The sequence below is a fragment of the Delphinapterus leucas genome, chromosome 1 (genome assembly GCF_059928025.1).
Source record: "Delphinapterus leucas isolate spDelLeu-1000000601 "Yukka" chromosome 1, BTC_Dleu_Yukka2, whole genome shotgun sequence".
In the NCBI taxonomy this organism is placed as follows: domain Eukaryota; kingdom Metazoa; phylum Chordata; class Mammalia; order Artiodactyla; family Monodontidae; genus Delphinapterus; species Delphinapterus leucas.
In genome coordinates, this window is record NC_143129.1 from 107,336,237 (window position 1) to 107,352,946 (window position 16,710).

Consider the following 16,710-nt stretch of genomic DNA (forward strand, 5'->3'; position numbering starts at 1 on the left):
TGGATGCCCTGGGAGGATACATGTGTTCTAGAATGTTGGAAATAAACCCTACAGAGATTCCAGGGGCCAGCCATATTGGTAAAGGTTTTAGGCTCCAGTGTTCTAGACTATGCTGAACAACATTCTCTCCAAGGTAAAGGACCAGTGAATGCGTCTGCACCTCATACAACCATGAAAGAAGCACAGCTCTTTGGAAGTCCTTCAGGTGCTGGAGGCAATATGTATTGCACTTGGGACAACTGCTCCATCCCATTTATCAGAGGACTCACGTTGCTGGCCATTTTTTTTTTTTTTTTTTTTTTTTTTTGCTGTACGTGGGCCTCTCACTGTTGTGGCTTCTCCCGTTGCGGAGCACAGGCTCCGGACGCACAGGCTCAGCGGCCATGGCTCACGGGCACAGCCACTCCGCGGCATGTGGGATCTTCCCGGACCGGGGCACGAACCCGTGTCCCCTGCATCGGCAGGTGAACTCTCAACCACTGCGCCACCAGGGAAGCCCTGGCAATTTTGATTGGGTCTCAGAGCAAGAGGGGGCTCTGCAGCAGGTCCAGGCTGTGGTATAAGCTGTCCTGCCACTTGGGTAATGTGAACTGGAAAATCCCATAGTGCTGGAGGAATCTTGTGATAAATGAGAGCACATTGTGGTGTCTCTGACAAGTTGCATTGGGGGAGTTGCAGTGCAGATCTCTAGGCTCTGGAGCAAGGACATGCTATCTGTTGCAAGAAATTATGCACTTTTTGAATGGAAGCTCTTGGCAGGCTACTGAACCTGGGAAGAGACTGAGCATCTTGCCAGAAGTCGTCAAATACATGTGCATCCAGAGCTACCTATCATGGACTGAGGGCTGTCATTCCCACCAAGTCATAAGGCTGGAGAAGCCCAGCATAATTCATCTTAAAGTGATCATGGTGCAGCTAGGAGTGGGCCTGGGCAGGTCCAGAGGGCATGAGAACACTAACTGACCAAGTTGAACAGTCTCACGTATCACCTGCTTATGTTGCATTGATGCCTCTCTCTAAGCTCATGCTGATGGCCAGGGGTTTCCTATGACCAGTTGGCAAAGGAAGAAAAGAAAATCCAGGCCTAACTCATGGAGGGGTTGACTGGGTCTGTTGGTGTGAGCTGAAAACAGGCTGTTCTGCATTACAGCTCCACTCAGGGGACTCTGAAAAGAATAGGAGGGCAGGAGAAAATCCTCCCCCATGGGCAGAGCTGCAGGCACTGTTTTAGTCTTCCAGTTTGTGAAGAGAGAGAAATGGCTTTAGCTAAGACTATGCCGTGAGTCCTGAGCTGTGGCAAGTGGTTCGGCTGGTGGGTCAGGGGTTTGGATGGAGCAATACTGGAAGATTGGAGATGAGGCGATATGGGAGAAGAGCATACAGAGGGGGCCCAAAGTGTAGGGGTTGTTACATCATCTATGAATGCCCACCAGAGAGAATCTACTACAGAATCAGGGACTCGACAATCAGCTGGACAGGATGACGTGACCCGCTCTCAGCCTTCCCAGTGCCAGCACAGTGGGCCCGTGAAATGGAATCACCATGGTTACAGAAATGATGGGTACATCATGGCAGAGCAGATGGCCCTGATCGTCATGAGGGGGTAGGCTTGCTGCTGCATCGTGGGGACAGGAAGGAATAGGTTTGGAAATTAGAGGATTTATTGGGACCATATCTTGGTGCCCAGTTTTAGCTGTAGGTGGGCAATTATTGCAACTACAAACTGATAAGAGCATGGTAACCAAGGGTTCAGACTCTTCAGGGACAAAAGTCTGTCCATCTCAGCAAACAAGCCACCTAGGCCAGTAGAAGTGCTGGTGGAGAGTGGGGGGAATCTAGAAAGAAAGGTGGAGGAAGGAGATGATGAATATCAGTTCCAACCTAGGGACCAACTGCAGTGGTGAGTGGGGGGCTGCTTTTCTTCTAATGGTCCCACACCAGCCGCTCTCTTTGGAAGACTGCCACCTGGTAACTACACTGCTTTGCCCACAGGTGCAGAGCCCAGAGGTGCCTGGGAGTTTCCATTTTCTCAGGGCCCCCCTTAGCCAAGGGCTGACAGAGTTTGTGAGCATGAGGTCCAGCTCCTTGCCTCGATGGGGACAAACTCACAAGTCTCTCCCTTGTGAGACTCTGCCTGAAATCTCACAACCTTGGGTCCTTCCCTTTCTATGGCCTGTTTCCCTCACTCTCCTATCAGTTTCTTCCAGGGCCGGTCTTACTAAACCACTGCCCTTAGAATCTTCCTCTCAGAGTCTGCTCTGGGTAATCTCCCACTACTTAACGGGGAGATTAACGGGGTGGGGGGTAATAATAGGTCACATTCACTGGGCATCTCCCATGCGCAGGGCACTGTGGTGAGAGCTCTTACATTACCAGGTCCACTGAATCTTCTAGAACTCCCCGCTCCCCGACCCCAGGTGCTGAATAAACTCTCAGCAGCAGAGCTTAGGGCTGTAGGGCACAGGCCCAGGAGCCCAACTATCTGGGGTCAAATTCTGGTTCTGCCAATGACTGGCTGTGTGACCTTGGGCAGGTTACTTTCCCCATCAGTAAAATGGGGATAATAATAGGGTCTGCTTCACAGGCTGTTTATGAAAATTCGAGGAGTTAATGTAAAGCATTGGAATGCTTTGTAGATGTTTGTTAAATGAACAGATACTTCACAAGGGGCAAGTAAGACTTAGAAAGATTAATGAACTTGCTCAAGTTCACCCAGCTGAAGTGGCAAAGTCAAGATCTGTATGATTTCAAAATCCAATCTCTTAACTACGATTGTATGCCACCTCTGGTCAGGCCTACTGCTCCTTCGTTCCCCTTAGTATATTTCAAAAGCCCCACTTTTCTCCGAGACCACCCATCGCTGGCTGGTCTTTGCTGGGAGACCACAGGAGGAGCCTGGGTCTCCCTGTGGCCGCCCTTGTGGTGAGGCTCTCTATCACTGTGGATATTGTCTTGTCTTGGAGGTGCTGCTGTGTGTTAATTCTCAAGGGGATCTCTCCCCAGACCTTCATTTTCTTTATTTCATTGCCACCCCCCTGTTCCCCACGCCTCCCAGAAAAGTAGAGAGAGACTTTCCTTCACTACTGAAGTGATAGCTTATGAGAACCTTTTTTTTTTTTTTAACTCGGAAATCCTTTCCTCAATTGCCAAGGTAAATGAGATAATAATTTAAAACATATGGAAACATGTAAGGGGGGAGGGAAGTGAGAAAACTCTCACTTGCCACCCATGTGGCTTTCTGAGGCTGCTTCACTCACCCAGCCTTGGCTCACTGGGGCTGTCATCGGCCTCCCCTTGGACTTCGGGATGACACACCTGGCAGGCTTGGTGAATGTCCTTATGAGGCAACTGCGGTGCCGCCCCCGTGTCTTCCCTGGCCTGCTTTTCACCAGGGCAATGAAGCCATGTCCCTGAACTGGGAAGGGAGGGGACAGCTTGCTCTTGATTCTCTAATAGCCCCACTCAGGCGGCTCTACTTCCTCTTCTGATGGTTTGAATGTGAGAAATCCAACTACAGGAGAACCTTAAGAAGGAGGCCATTTATTTCCATGCTATTCACTGAGCAAAATGTATTAGGCAGCTGCTATATGCCATGCTCTTTAATCTCATGGGGTCACCTGAGGATTGTTTACAGGAAAGGGAAGAGATCCAGATGTGGTGCTGAGCTTCAAGGCTGCCTGGGATCCAACATTAGTTTCATTGTTTTTTATTTTTGTGAGGCCCTCAAGGTCCACGCAGGTCCCAGGACTTGGGAAGGGAGGTAACTCCTTTTGTTAGAAAGGAGAAGGGACATCGAATATTTAATGTCATAGGTACCAAGCCCCGTGCTTTACATCCATCACCTCATTTAATTCTCAAGGTTATCTGTGAAGTAGGTATTTGGGTTTACAGTGGAATTTCCCTGAAATATCTACTCTGATCTATCTGGCTGCTCTCTACATCCCGGAGTCAGCCAGGATGAGGCCCCTTGGGTCATTTACATTTTAACCTCAAAGGGTGTTTTCTGTTTTTCAGCCTCAATACTTACGGCTCAGCTCAGGCCCAAAGGTTTCCTCCCAGCTCAGATACCCAAATCAGCTACTCCCACCCACGGCAAGTGCTCGACTCCTGGCTGCTCACAGCCACCAGGGGCCCAGGAGGCCTGGCTGACCTGCAATTCCACCTCCCCACCCACCATGAGGGGAGGGGTGGAGGCCCCAGACCTTCTACGACTTCACCTCTGGGCTCCCGGCTCACACCCTATGCTGTCCCCTTCAGTTAGTCTGCTCGGGATCCAGCTTCTGTGCTGGGTAAAAGACCAACATCACGTTGATGCTGGGGGTTTCCCAGGGTTTCACCTTCTTTGGAGAACAGGTGCTGCAGACATAAGCGTCTTTATGACCCAGGCTAGATTAATTCCCCCTGCGACGCGTTCTCTCCCATCTCCTCTTTCACAGCTCTTAGCACACGTTTTTCTCATGAACTGCCGGGAGAAAATTGCACTGGAAAATCTGGAAGCATATCTAGATGGCTTCTCTGGGTATGAAATTTCAACCACCCTCCCCTCTGCCAGCTTCCCCCTCCGTCACCTTCCTCCATCCTCGCCTTGCTGCCTCCACTCTGGCCACACTGGTCTCTTGCTGCTCCTTAAACATCCAAGGCTAGGGTTGCCAGATAAAATACAGGTTTCCCAGTTACATTTCAGTCTCAGATAAACAACAAATGATTTTTTAGTATAAGTATGTCCCAAGTTAAATTACTTCTTGCTTATCTGAAATTTAAATTTAACAGAGTGTCCAACCTTTGCTTTCTTTCTCTTTTCTTTTTTTGCTAAATCTGGTGACAATGCCAAGCTCATTCCCGTCACTGGGGATGTTTGTCAGTCACATGACTCCCCCCTCACTGGACTCTGGCCTTGGCCCAGATGCCCTGTCTTCAGGGAGGCCTCCTCTCGTCCCTGCATCTCAAAGCATGGCCCCATCCCGACCTTCCACCTCCCCTTGCCTTATTTCCCCCTCAGCAGCACCTGCCTGACTTGCCCTCACATATGTGTTTTCTGTCCATCTCTCCACAAGCACGATCACGTCATTAAGTCAGGGATTCACATCAGTTTTGTTCACTGCCATGTGCCCAGTGTCTAGAACAGGGCCTGGCACAAAACAGTCACCCCAAGCCATCTGTTGAATGAATGGATTATTCTGCATGATCAGGAGAGAGAATTTTGATTTTTCCCAGTCAGCCCAAGAAAGAGAAGGTAAGAGAAGGCCCTGAGATAAGAGGGGGAAGAGTGGGGAGAGGGGAGGGGAGGAGAAAGACAGAGACAGACAGAGACAGAGTGAGACATAGAGACAGAGACAGACAGACAGAATGAATTGAGAGAAGAGACAGGATGCAGTCTGAGACCGCTCTCATCTGTGCGTGACTTCAGAAGTGTGGGAGCCCATGCAGCTGCTAGAAGACTTTTGCACGGAGGGGCCATACAATGCATACGATGTAGACTTTGAGAACACAGGCTTTGCCACAGACTCAAAATTTGAGTCTGGGCTCCACCACTTAACACTTGTAAGGCTTTAAGCACGGAATGCATCTCTAGGCCTCAGTTTCCCTATCTGTTAAATGGTAATAACAATATTACCCAGTCGTGGAGCAGCTGGGAGGCGTAAATGAGATACGTGTCAAGGACGTAGCACCAGGTCTGACCCCTGGCAAGTGCAGAAGAGAAAACAGCTGCCAGTGCTCCTGCCATCACAGCCATGCTCCTCCTGATCATGAAATTACGCCCCCCACCCCATGATTGCCTCTTCAATTTTTACTGACTCTCAGTTGATGACCATTTTTAAAAAAGAAGCAGTGGTTTTGTTTTTGTTCTTTTTTGGTAATCACTGTGGCCCATTAGAGATTAGAGAATAGCTGGCGGGTGTGCTCTGGGTGCTGAGAGGCCAGTGTCGCTCTTCTGCCTGTGGAGTGACTCACCCCTCATGCAGCCTCAGGGATAAGTCTCTGCACTCAGGTGGCTTGGAGGTTTTGGGAAATAGTTGCCACCAGTGTTAAACCCAGAGTGTCAGAGGCCCCTGTCGCTGAGCACACAGGACAGGGTGCAGCCTGTCTGGTCTTGACGTGTGCTGGCTCTGTGACCCCTGCACGCCTTAACTACTCAGCTGCACGTTCTTCCTGTGGAAAACAAGATGGTGTTTCCTGGTCTGTCTTCCAGGTTTGGATGACCACGAAATGAAAGAGGCTATGACAAAAGCTTTGGCAACCCTAAACTGCTATATAAAGCCCAGATCGTGTCATCAGCATTGTCTGCATGACAAGGGGGAGGGTGACCTGACTAGCTGACTGGGGATCATGGGCTCTGTGGACATCTTGGTGTCACCCACTCCCTGTACCTCATAGACACACACCCTTTTCCCGGCGCCAGGATCAAATACCACTCAGTGATGTGTCCTTGGGGCGCGGGTTAAAATGACACAAGGCCCTCATTCCTGGGAGCTCCACCACTGCACCCCCCGCAGTCAGGCCAGCAGGTGTCTGCCAGATGTGCGAAGGCAGGAAATTAGCGCCAGCTCTGAATAAACATCTTTGCACTTTGCTCTATTGGTAACTGGCTGTACTTTTGTAGGAGTGGACACACTCCTGGAAGTCCCCCGGTTCCCAGCCCTGATGAGACACACACGTTCCAGCCCCTCCCCATCCTAGCCTCACCGTTTCTGGGGAACACTCATTCTTAGGTGGCAGCACTGTCCAGGGCCAGACGATGCCTCCTGCAGCAGACAGGCAGGCTCAGGATGTACTGGTGCCCATGACCTCAGCTTGTGGGCCCAGGCCTTGGCCCAGCCCATAAAGCCAAGTCACCTCTGAGAAACAACCTTCTCTCATTTGACCAGAGCCAGCCCCCAACTACAGCAGGCAGGGTCCTTGCCTCAGGCTGTGCAACTTAATGCATTTATAAGACAAATAATAACCAAGTGACTACTATGCACTATGTACTAGGTGCTAGGAACTCACCAATGAACAAAACCAATACTGAATTTCCCTTCCTTCATGGAACTTCCATTCTAGTGTGGGGAGGGTAGGGGGGACAGAAAAAGTAAATAACTAGATTCTGAAGTGTGTAAACCGATGACAAATGACGTGGAAAATTAGCATGGTAAAGAGGGTAAGGGTGAGTGCAGGGGGAAGGGAGCAGCAGGTTCCACGGGGAGGTCCACAGAGAATGTACCACCTGAGTCAACACCAAGGAGGTGAGCACCTGGGAGGGGAGCTGGGAAACATTCCACGAAGGGGGAACAGCCAGTGCAAAGGCCCTGATGCCTTGGCCACTGCCTGGTGTGTTCAAGCAATCAGGAGACCAGTGCCTAGAACCCAGTGAGTGGGGGAAGTAGTGATTTGGGAAACTAGCAGTGGCCAGGTGTGGAGAGCAATCCTGGCAGGTGGCAGCGGGAGAAAAGTGGTTCAGAATCAGCTGGTGGCAAGGGCTGGCTCTGGTTTGGGAGTCCTTGAAGTCTTCATAATGTGGGAATGCCTTCTTTAAGGAAAAATATGAAATTACAAATATGAAATTAAGCACAGGGTTTTGGAAATGCAAGCGAGGGCCCCTGAAGCTTAGGTTCCTTAACTTCCCGATGGTGGAGCTGTGGACCCAAGGCCTGTGCTTGGGATGGCTCCGGAGGGCCCCACTCACCCCAAGGCAGCACCCTCCTCCCTCTCTCCCTCCCCTACAGCATTGCCCTTCTGTGACTTCTCTCCTGGTCCAAGCTTCCCGTGACATCCATCTTAACCAGTGTTTGCACAGATAGCAATGGGGACAGAGAGAGGACCTGAGGGACCTCCGTGTCCCCAGCCTGGCCACATGGGTCAGAGTCCAGCCAGCAGGGATGACCGTGACAGTGAGGGTGGCAGGGAAGCCCCCCTAGGAGGGGAAGGACAGGAATCACGTCTCCGCAGAGGACATTTCTCTGATTTTGTGGTTCTGTCCCCATCCAGGAAAAGAAACCAGGAGGGCAAGCACACACTCAACATGAAAGGAGGCTGGGGTCCTCCTCCAGGCCCCCCACTGTGACCCTTCAGGGAGTAGCTGCACGGGGCTGGGTCCCGGAAGATGAGCTGGGGGACTCTCTTAAGCTGGCTGGTGAGCGCCACCCAGGGAGGCCCAGGCCCTGCTTTGGAAACCAGGAAGGGGCTGGGGACAGGAGTGGAGCAGGCGGGGAGAGTGAAGAAAGGAATTATTCAGAGACCAGTTATGAACTATTAGCAGTGGGGAAAGAAACCAAGATGTTTGGGGGAGTAGTCATTACGTTCCTCTGTGTGATGTGGCTTCTGCGGGGCCTGGTTAAATACGAACTATGCCCTCCCTCCCTCCCTTCCCTCCTTCCTCCCTTCCTTCCTTCCCTCCTTCCTTCCTTCCTCCCTCCCTCCCTCCCGCTCTTCTTTCTCTCTCTTTCATTCATTGATGAGAAAAGATCCCATTTAAAAGTAGCTGGTGTATGTAGACCCTTCCCAATTAAAAAACATAATTTTTCTTTAAAGTGCCAATTGCTATCTTTGTCTAGATAGAGACATTTAAGCAAGTTTGGATATGATATGGAAATTTTGATTGTTTGAATGGGACTCTTTTTTTTTTTTTTTTTTTTTTTTGCGGTACGTGGGCCTCTCACTGTTGTGGTCTCTCCCGTTGCGGAGCACAGGCTCCGGACGCGCAGGCTCAGCGGCCATGGCTCACGGGCCCAGCCGCTCCACGGCACGTGGGATCCTCCCGGATCGAGGCACGAATCTGTGTCCCCTGCATCGGCAGGCAGACTCTCAACCACTGCGCCACCAGGGAAGCCCTTGAATGGGACTCTTGTTGTAATATAATCTTTTGTCTTTTGGAATAAATCAACCAAGAAGCATTTATAGCACAGCTGCTATATATGCAGTTTTATTTTAGGGCGTCCTTATTCAAGGAGGTTGAATCCAAAATCCTACTCCTGGAGGTGATTTTGGTCTGGCTGTGAAGTCAGTGCTTATACCTGTGGGGAGATGGGTCGATGGCGCCATGGCATTGCTTCTCAGGCCTTACACTTGACTATTTCTCTTCTTATTCAATACGTTTTCCCTGGACTGTCGCACCCACACCAGAGACATCACCACCCTCTGTCAAGCTTTCAGTGCCAAATCAGTCTCCAGCCTGACTTCCCGCTACCTCCCAGGTGCTTTTCCAGGATGCGGAGGACTGCGGGCTCACTCCCTGAAACCCCCTCTCCCTTTGGGGTGGCCTGCCTGAAACACGCATCTGACCACAGCCCTGGTCCAGCCAGGAGCCTCCACTGGTCGCTGTTATCCACATCAGAGGTCCGAACATCCGGAAATGTAACTTGTTTTTCAAGTAAAGTATTGCATTGAACACCAGTAGAGGAAAGATGGGAAGTTATTTTATTGGTAGACATGTACTTTACAGGCAAATGTTTTTAACATTTGCTTGCTCTAAAGCCAGCCACTCTGAATAATGAGGCTATTTCCAAAAGCATAAACATTTGACATTTATGGTCATGGATGCACTTGCAGTTTTTATTTTTTAATTCATTAATTATTTTAGTATAGGTGATTTACAATGTTAGCTTAGTTTCAGGTGTACAGCAAAGTGATTCATATATAGATAGATGATAGATAGACAGGTAGATAGATATAGATATAGTCTTTTTCAGATTCTTTTCCATTATAGGTTATTGCAAGGTATTGAATATAGTTCCCTATGCTATACAGTAGGTCCTTGTTTTATCTATAGTAGTGTGTATCTGTTAATCCCAAACTCCTAATTTATCCCTCCCCCACCCTTTCCCCTTTGGTAACCATAAGTTTGTTTTCAGTGTCTGTGAGTCTATTTCTGTTTTGTAAATAAGTTCATTTGTATCATTTTCTTAGATTCCATCTATAAGTGATATCATATGCTTTGTCTTTCTCTGTCTGACTTACTTCATTTAGTATGATAATCTCCAGGTATATCCATGTTGCTGCAAGTGGCATTATTTCATTCTTTTTTATGGCTGAGTAATATTCCATTGTATACATGTACCACATCTTCTTTATCCATTCATCTGTCAATGGACATTTAGGTTGCTTCCATGTCTTGGCTATTATAAAAAGTGCTGCAATGAACAATGAGGTGCATGTATCTTTTCAAGTTAGAGTTTTCATCTTTTCTGGATATATGCCCAGGTGTAGGATTGCTAGATCATATGGCAACTCTATTTCTAGTTTTTTAAGGAACCACCACACTGGTCTCCATAGTGGCTACACCACTTTACATTCCCACCAACGGTGTAGGAGGGTTCCCTTCTCTCCACACCCTCTCCAGGATTTATTATTTGTAGACTTTTTGATTATGGTGCACTTGCAGTTTTAGATCAGCCTCAGCATCCAATTTATTCCTGTATTTGCTTCTGTTGCCCAGTGTTGAGAAAGTTTGGCTCAAGATATAAGTAATAAAACTAGCAACATTTTTATGTTTTATTTTTACACATCTTGCCTTGCCATCTCAGGATGCTCTTAATTAAACAAATCCAAGATCTTGAATGCAGAGTAGGAGAAAATGTTGAGTCGAATATTGAATCATTAACAATATCTAACTGCTTTCATTGCTTATGTTAAATGCAAAATTCACATCAGAAGTAGCTCAAAGTTAAGATAGGTGCTCATGCAGTATTATCGTGACTGCACAGCTAACCATTATGCAGTAGGGAGTGAATGTGATCACCTAGGTTTTGTCAGCCTGCATTTGGTTGTTCAGTTTACCATGGTCATGTATCTGTACAAATTGATGCAAGAGGGCATACAGACCTGGATTTTGAGAAATCACCCATAAAGAGCTACAGTCTTTCTAATAAGTGACACCTTTATTAAATATTCAAAATCATGAACCAAATCAGAAGAAGTGATCAGTTCTTATGGTATCAAAGAGCATTTGCCCAGCGACAGGAATTAGTGCATTTGTGGTCTCTGATATGTTAGCATTTGATATAAAGCACTCGTGACTATGTTGATATAAAATTACAGTTGATTTTTTAATGATTTAAAGTACATATTTTGGGTAGCTTTTTTTTAAAAAAAGAAAAACCCATGGACAGAGTCCAAAAGCCAAAAGGTAAAAGAAGGATATTTAGTGACAAATAAATCTCCCTCCACCTCATCCTCAACCAGTATTGTTCTCCCCAGTATTTTTCTTCACTGTTACCAGTTTCTTTTAATCCTACCAGAGACATTCTGTGTGTGTGTGGGAGTGTGTCTTAATTTGGGCTACCCTAGAAACAGACCTTGACACAAGGATTTAAATGAAGCTATGTATCTGGGAAGAGCTCCCAGGAGACTCCTGCAGGGGCTGGGGGTATGAGAATGGGGACGGAAGGCAGCCAATAAAGGGAAGATCATCGAGTAAATTCCACCATGAACAAACAGAGCGTAATGCCACCAGGGAACTCTGGGAGCCAGCATAGGGCACGTGGCCCAGTATTATTTCTCCTGTGGGGAAATGAAGCTGGTAATTTATAACCAACTGCATTGTTTGAGGGCTGTGCGGTGTGGGCAACCAGCCATGTGGCCGGGCACAGTGGACCCTGGTGGTCAGAGAAGACTCTCAGTCAAAGAAATGCAAGAGCTGGCCCTTTAGAGTGTGCAGGTGTGCCCTGAAATGGTAAGGAGCACGAGGTGTGGGCAGGGCACCAACAGCACCTGCTACAACATTCTCCTAAAAACATTTGAATGAAATTTGAACCAAACATTTGCAGCAACCATGGCCTAGCCCCGCGATTTCCAGGCTTCCACAGAGCCCAGTCTGAAGGCCATTGGCATTCGTGGGAGCAGCAAACGAAGCTTTCCAGGGTCTGGCTCCTGTCAACTACTTCTGGTTCCTTTCCCTCCTTAATCACAGTCAAGTTGTCACCAGTGATACAAGCGATTTGTGCTGGTGGGCCCCACCGGATGGTGGAGCACACCTCCCTGCCTTTTCTCGTGATGCTGTCTTGGCCTGGAAGCACCCTTTCCCTTCCTCTTAGCTGCCTAATGCTACTTGTTCTCCAGATTCAGGTGAGTAGAAAGAATAAACTTTCCTTTTGGTGTAGTAGAGGGCTCACTGAGGTGTTTAGCCCAGAGCCTGACAGAGACTGTGCTCTCAGGGGTGATTATCTGCCCATATCCCCATCTGTCTTATGCCTTGGGGAACCTTCCCTGTCACCCCTGGGCTAGATTGGGATTCCACTCTGCGCACTGTCCTAGCACCCTGGGCTCACCTATTGGAATGATCTGTTTGCCTGTCTGTCTCGCCCAGCTGTACCAGGAACTTCTTCAGGGCAGGAAGCAGGCTTTGCTCACCTCTGAATCCCCGTTGCAGGCAGTATGGCTCAGTAGATGCTTTTGAACAGAATTCAACAGAGGGCACTGCACAGTGCCCCTTCTTTGCAGTATTTGTAGGAATCCTGAGGGAGCAATTGCTGCAGACAAGGTGGCCCTTGAATGTGTGTTAGGTGGCCTTGAATAAGACACATGCCTGTAAAGGAGGTTGCTGCCTCCTTCCTGGGGAGAGACCTGTAGACCTGCTCCTTAATTTGGCATGCAAGATTGTTTCTGCTCTTTTCATTTTTGTATTTGTTTAATGGATAGTCAGTTCCTCAGTCCATAAATATTTTCTGAGTCCCTGCTATTCTGGGCACCATTCTAGGGGATGGAGGTATAAGGGTGCACATGACAGAAGGAGGTCCTACCTCAAAGAACTTCCCTCCCTTGGAAGGTGTAGAATAGTACAGAATGGAATATTCATTTGGACTAGCCCGCTGTCACTGGCGGGATCTGAAGAATCTGGAACAAGTGGGGCTCATCAGGGCGTGGCTGATGGAAACCTCAGGCAGTTGTAAGTAAAGGCGTGGGGGCAGACATCCCAGTAGGAGGAGGGAACCAAAGGAGGTCAAGGACAGCCGTCATTTAGAAACATATTGAACGCATCTGTGGTCAGCATATTGGAAGTCACAAAGAGATAGAAGCCTCAGTCCGTCCCTGTGAAGATCTGCTGTCTACAGTGGGAGAGGAAAGTCACAGTTATCCTGAGGATTATCAACCAGTAAGGACCATCCAGGCAACCATTTTTAAAGACTTTTTATTTGAAAATAATTATAGACTCGAAGAACGTTGCAAAAAATAGTACAGAGAGGTTGTGTGTACCGTCGCCCAATTTCCCCCAGTGGTAATACTTACATAACTACAGGACAACACCACAGCCAGGAAACTGACATTAGTAAAAGGCACAGATCTTGTTCAGATTTCCTTTGTTTTACATATGAGTCTACAAAATCATTTCACACGTGTAAATTCACATAACAACCATCACAGTCAAGATACAGAAGAGTTCTGTCACCACAAAGATATCCCTGGTGCTACACGTTTATAGTCACCAGCCCCCGCCCCCCCAACCCCTGGCTAGTGTTGAGTTTTGAAAGTTCTTGGTGTTCTAGACATGAGCCCTTGGCCACATGTGTGGTTTGCAAATATTTTCTACTTGTATATAGCATGTCTTTTCATCCTCTTTACAGGGTCTTTCACAGAAAAAAAGATTTTAATTTTGATGAAGTACAACTTAATTTTTTCTTTTATGGACTGTGCTTGTAGCGTCACGTTTAAGAACTCTTCATTTTTCTCTAGGTTTGAAGGTTTTCTATGTTTTCTTCTAAAAGTTTTATAATTTTACATTTAAATCTATGGTCATTTTTCAGTTAATTTTGTATAAGGTGTGAGGTTTGTTTCAAAGTTCTTTTTTTTTGCCTATAAATATTGAATTGTTCCAGCGTTTTCTGTTTTAAAAAAACTATCCTTTCTCCATTGCGTATCTTTTGCTCCTTTTTCAAAAATCAGTTGGCTGACCTGGGCCTGCCTGATGGTGTCCCCATGCCTGACAAGTACTCCTGGCAACGAGTTGCTGTAGAACTCAAATCTCTGCTGGGCAAGGATGTTTTGTTCTTGAAGGACTGCGTGGGCCCAGAAGTGGAGAAAGCTTGTGCTGACACAGCTGCTGGGTCTGTCATCCTGCTGGAGAACCTTTGCTTTCATGTGGAGGAAGAAGGGAAGGGAAAAGATGCTACTGGGAACAAGGTTAAAGCTGAGCCAGCCAAAGTAGAGGCCTTCCAAGCTTCGTCTTCCAAGCTAGAGGATGTCTATGTCAATGATGCTTTTGGCACTGCTCACCGAGCCCACAGCTCCATGGTGGGAGTAAATCTGCCAGAGAAGGCTGGAGGTATTTTGATGAAGAAGGAGCTGGACTGCTTTGCCCAGGCCTTGGAGAGCCCAGAGCGACCCTTCCTGGCCACCTAAAGTGGGGCGGAGCTAAAGTTGCAGACAAGATCCAGCTGATCAATAATATGCTGGACAAAGTCAGTGAGATGATTATTGGTGGTGGAATGGCCTTTACCTTCCTTAATGTGCTCAATAACATGGAGACTGGCACTTCTCTGTTTGACGAAGAGGGATCCAAGATCATCAAAGACCTGATATCCGAAGCTGAGAAGAATGGTGTGCAGATTACCTTGCCTGTTGACTTTGTCACTGCTGATAAGTTTGATGAGAATGCCAAGACTGGCCAAGCCACTGTGCCCTCTGGCATACCTGCTGGCTGGATGGGCTTGGACTGCGGTCCTGAGAGCAGCAAAAAGTATGCTGAGGCTGTTGCTCGGGCTAAGCAGACCGTGTGGAATGGACCTGTGGGCGTGTTTGAATGGGAAGCTTTTGCCCGAGGAACCAAAGCCCTCATGCATGAGGTGGTGAAAGCCACTTCCAGGGGCTGCATCACCATCATAGGTGGGGGAGACACTGCTACTTGCTGTGCCAAATGGAACACGGAGGATAAAGTCAGCCACGTGAGCACCGGAGGTGGGGCCAGCTTAGAGCTCCTGGAGGGTGAAGTCCTTCCTGGGGTGGTGGATGCTCTCGGCAATGTTTAGTACTTTCCTGCCTTTTGGTTCCTGTGCATAGCCCCTAAGTCAACTTAGTGCTTCCTGCATCTCCACTTGGCATTAGCTAATATCTTCCCCCATGTCAAGATTTGGCTAGTGGCCAAGAGATATAGCGCCAGGAACCCTTAAACAGTTGTACGGCATCTCAGCTCACCTTTACCGCACCCTGGATTTGCCTACATTGTTCAAGTTCCCATTTGAATTTCTTAGAGACTAAACCATTGTGCATTCTAGAGTGCGTATATTTATATTATGCCTGTTAAAAGAAAGTGAGGTGTGTTAGCTCAGTTCTCTTTATGAAGTAGCTTATTCTGATTAGCTTTGTCATTGTTTCACCACTCAGCATGGAAACAAAATGAAATGCCAATTGTTGGTAGGGAGGGAGATGAAGTTGGTGATCTGTTAAACAAATAATAAAAATATTCATTGGGAAAAAAAAACGGTTGGCTGTACTGGTGTGGATTTATGTCTGGCTTATCTATTTTGTTTTATTGGTCTGGGTATTTATTCCTCCATAATACACATTGTCTTGATTACTGTAGTTACATAGTAAATCTTAAAATTGGGTAGAGTGATTCCTTCCTCTTTATTCTTCTTTTCTAAAATTGTTTCAGCTATTCTAATTCCTTTGCCTTTCCACATATATTTATAATAATCGTGTCAAAACCTACACAAATTTTGCTGGGGTTTTGATAGAAATTGTGTTAAACCTATAGATCAATTTAGGGAGAATTGACATCTTTACTGGGTTGGGTCTTCGAAGCTGTGAACACGGTATGTTTTTCCATTTATTTACATCTTCCTTAATTTCTTTCATCAGTGTTTTGTTGTCTTCAGCAAACAAGTCCTGTACATCTTTTGTTATAATTATGCCTATATATTTTATTTACAGGGATGGTATAAACGGTATTATGTTTTTAATTTTGGCTTCCACATGGTCATTGACAGTATATAGAGATACTATTGATTTTTGAATGTTGACCTTGTATCCTGCGACCTAGCTAAGCTATTAGTGCTAGATGGGTTTTGTTTGTTTGCTTCATTTTTGTTTTGGGCTTTTTAAAAAAGATTCTTTGGGATTTTCTGCATAGGCCATATGTCGTCTGAAAATAAGGATAGTTTTATTTGTTCCTCTCCAATATGTATGCCATCATGGTGGATTATCAACTATGAGAATCATCCAGGCAAAAAATGTATTTAATTCCAACGATTCTGTTTTCTTACTCTTTTCTAGATTATTTCCCCTTGTCTACTGTGTTTTCAGGGAACACAGACTCACTCTTACATTAGATCAAACAACTATTATTAGGAAAAATATCTGGAAATAATAAGATTAACACATCGTAGAGCCAAAGAGGAAGGACTGGGGGACTTTTCACATCCCGCCTGCTCCCTGAGGAAAGGTCATCGAAAGATGACTCTGGGTACTGTGTGTTCCCTTGGGTCAGGGCCATCTGGGCCTCAGCTAGCCTTCTCGATGTTCCCCCAGTGAAAAGCAATCCTTCTTCCAGGACTGGCCCAGGTTGGGACGCCCTGAAGGCAGACTGGGATGAGGGACTGACCACGGGGTTGGAGGGGAGGTGGAGGGAGTCCTTGGGAAGGTTGAGGAGGGCCTCCCCTCACATTGATCCAGATGGGTTTTCAGCAGGTGTGTGGGAGACATCACTGTCCTTTGCTCTGAGCTGAGACACAGCTTCTACACGTCCCGTGGGATGGGGGTCTAGGTGTTATTGAAGAGAAGAAAAACAAGACAGTGTTCTTC

At 47.2% G+C, this 16,710-nt stretch overlaps 1 pseudogene; it reads left to right on the plus strand.

Annotated features, from left to right (window-relative positions):
- Positions 1–1,364: 1,364 nt before the first annotated feature.
- LOC111164080 (phosphoglycerate kinase 1 pseudogene) lies at positions 1,365–15,282 on the plus strand (annotated as a pseudogene).
- The last annotated feature ends 1,428 nt before the right edge of the window (positions 15,283–16,710 follow it).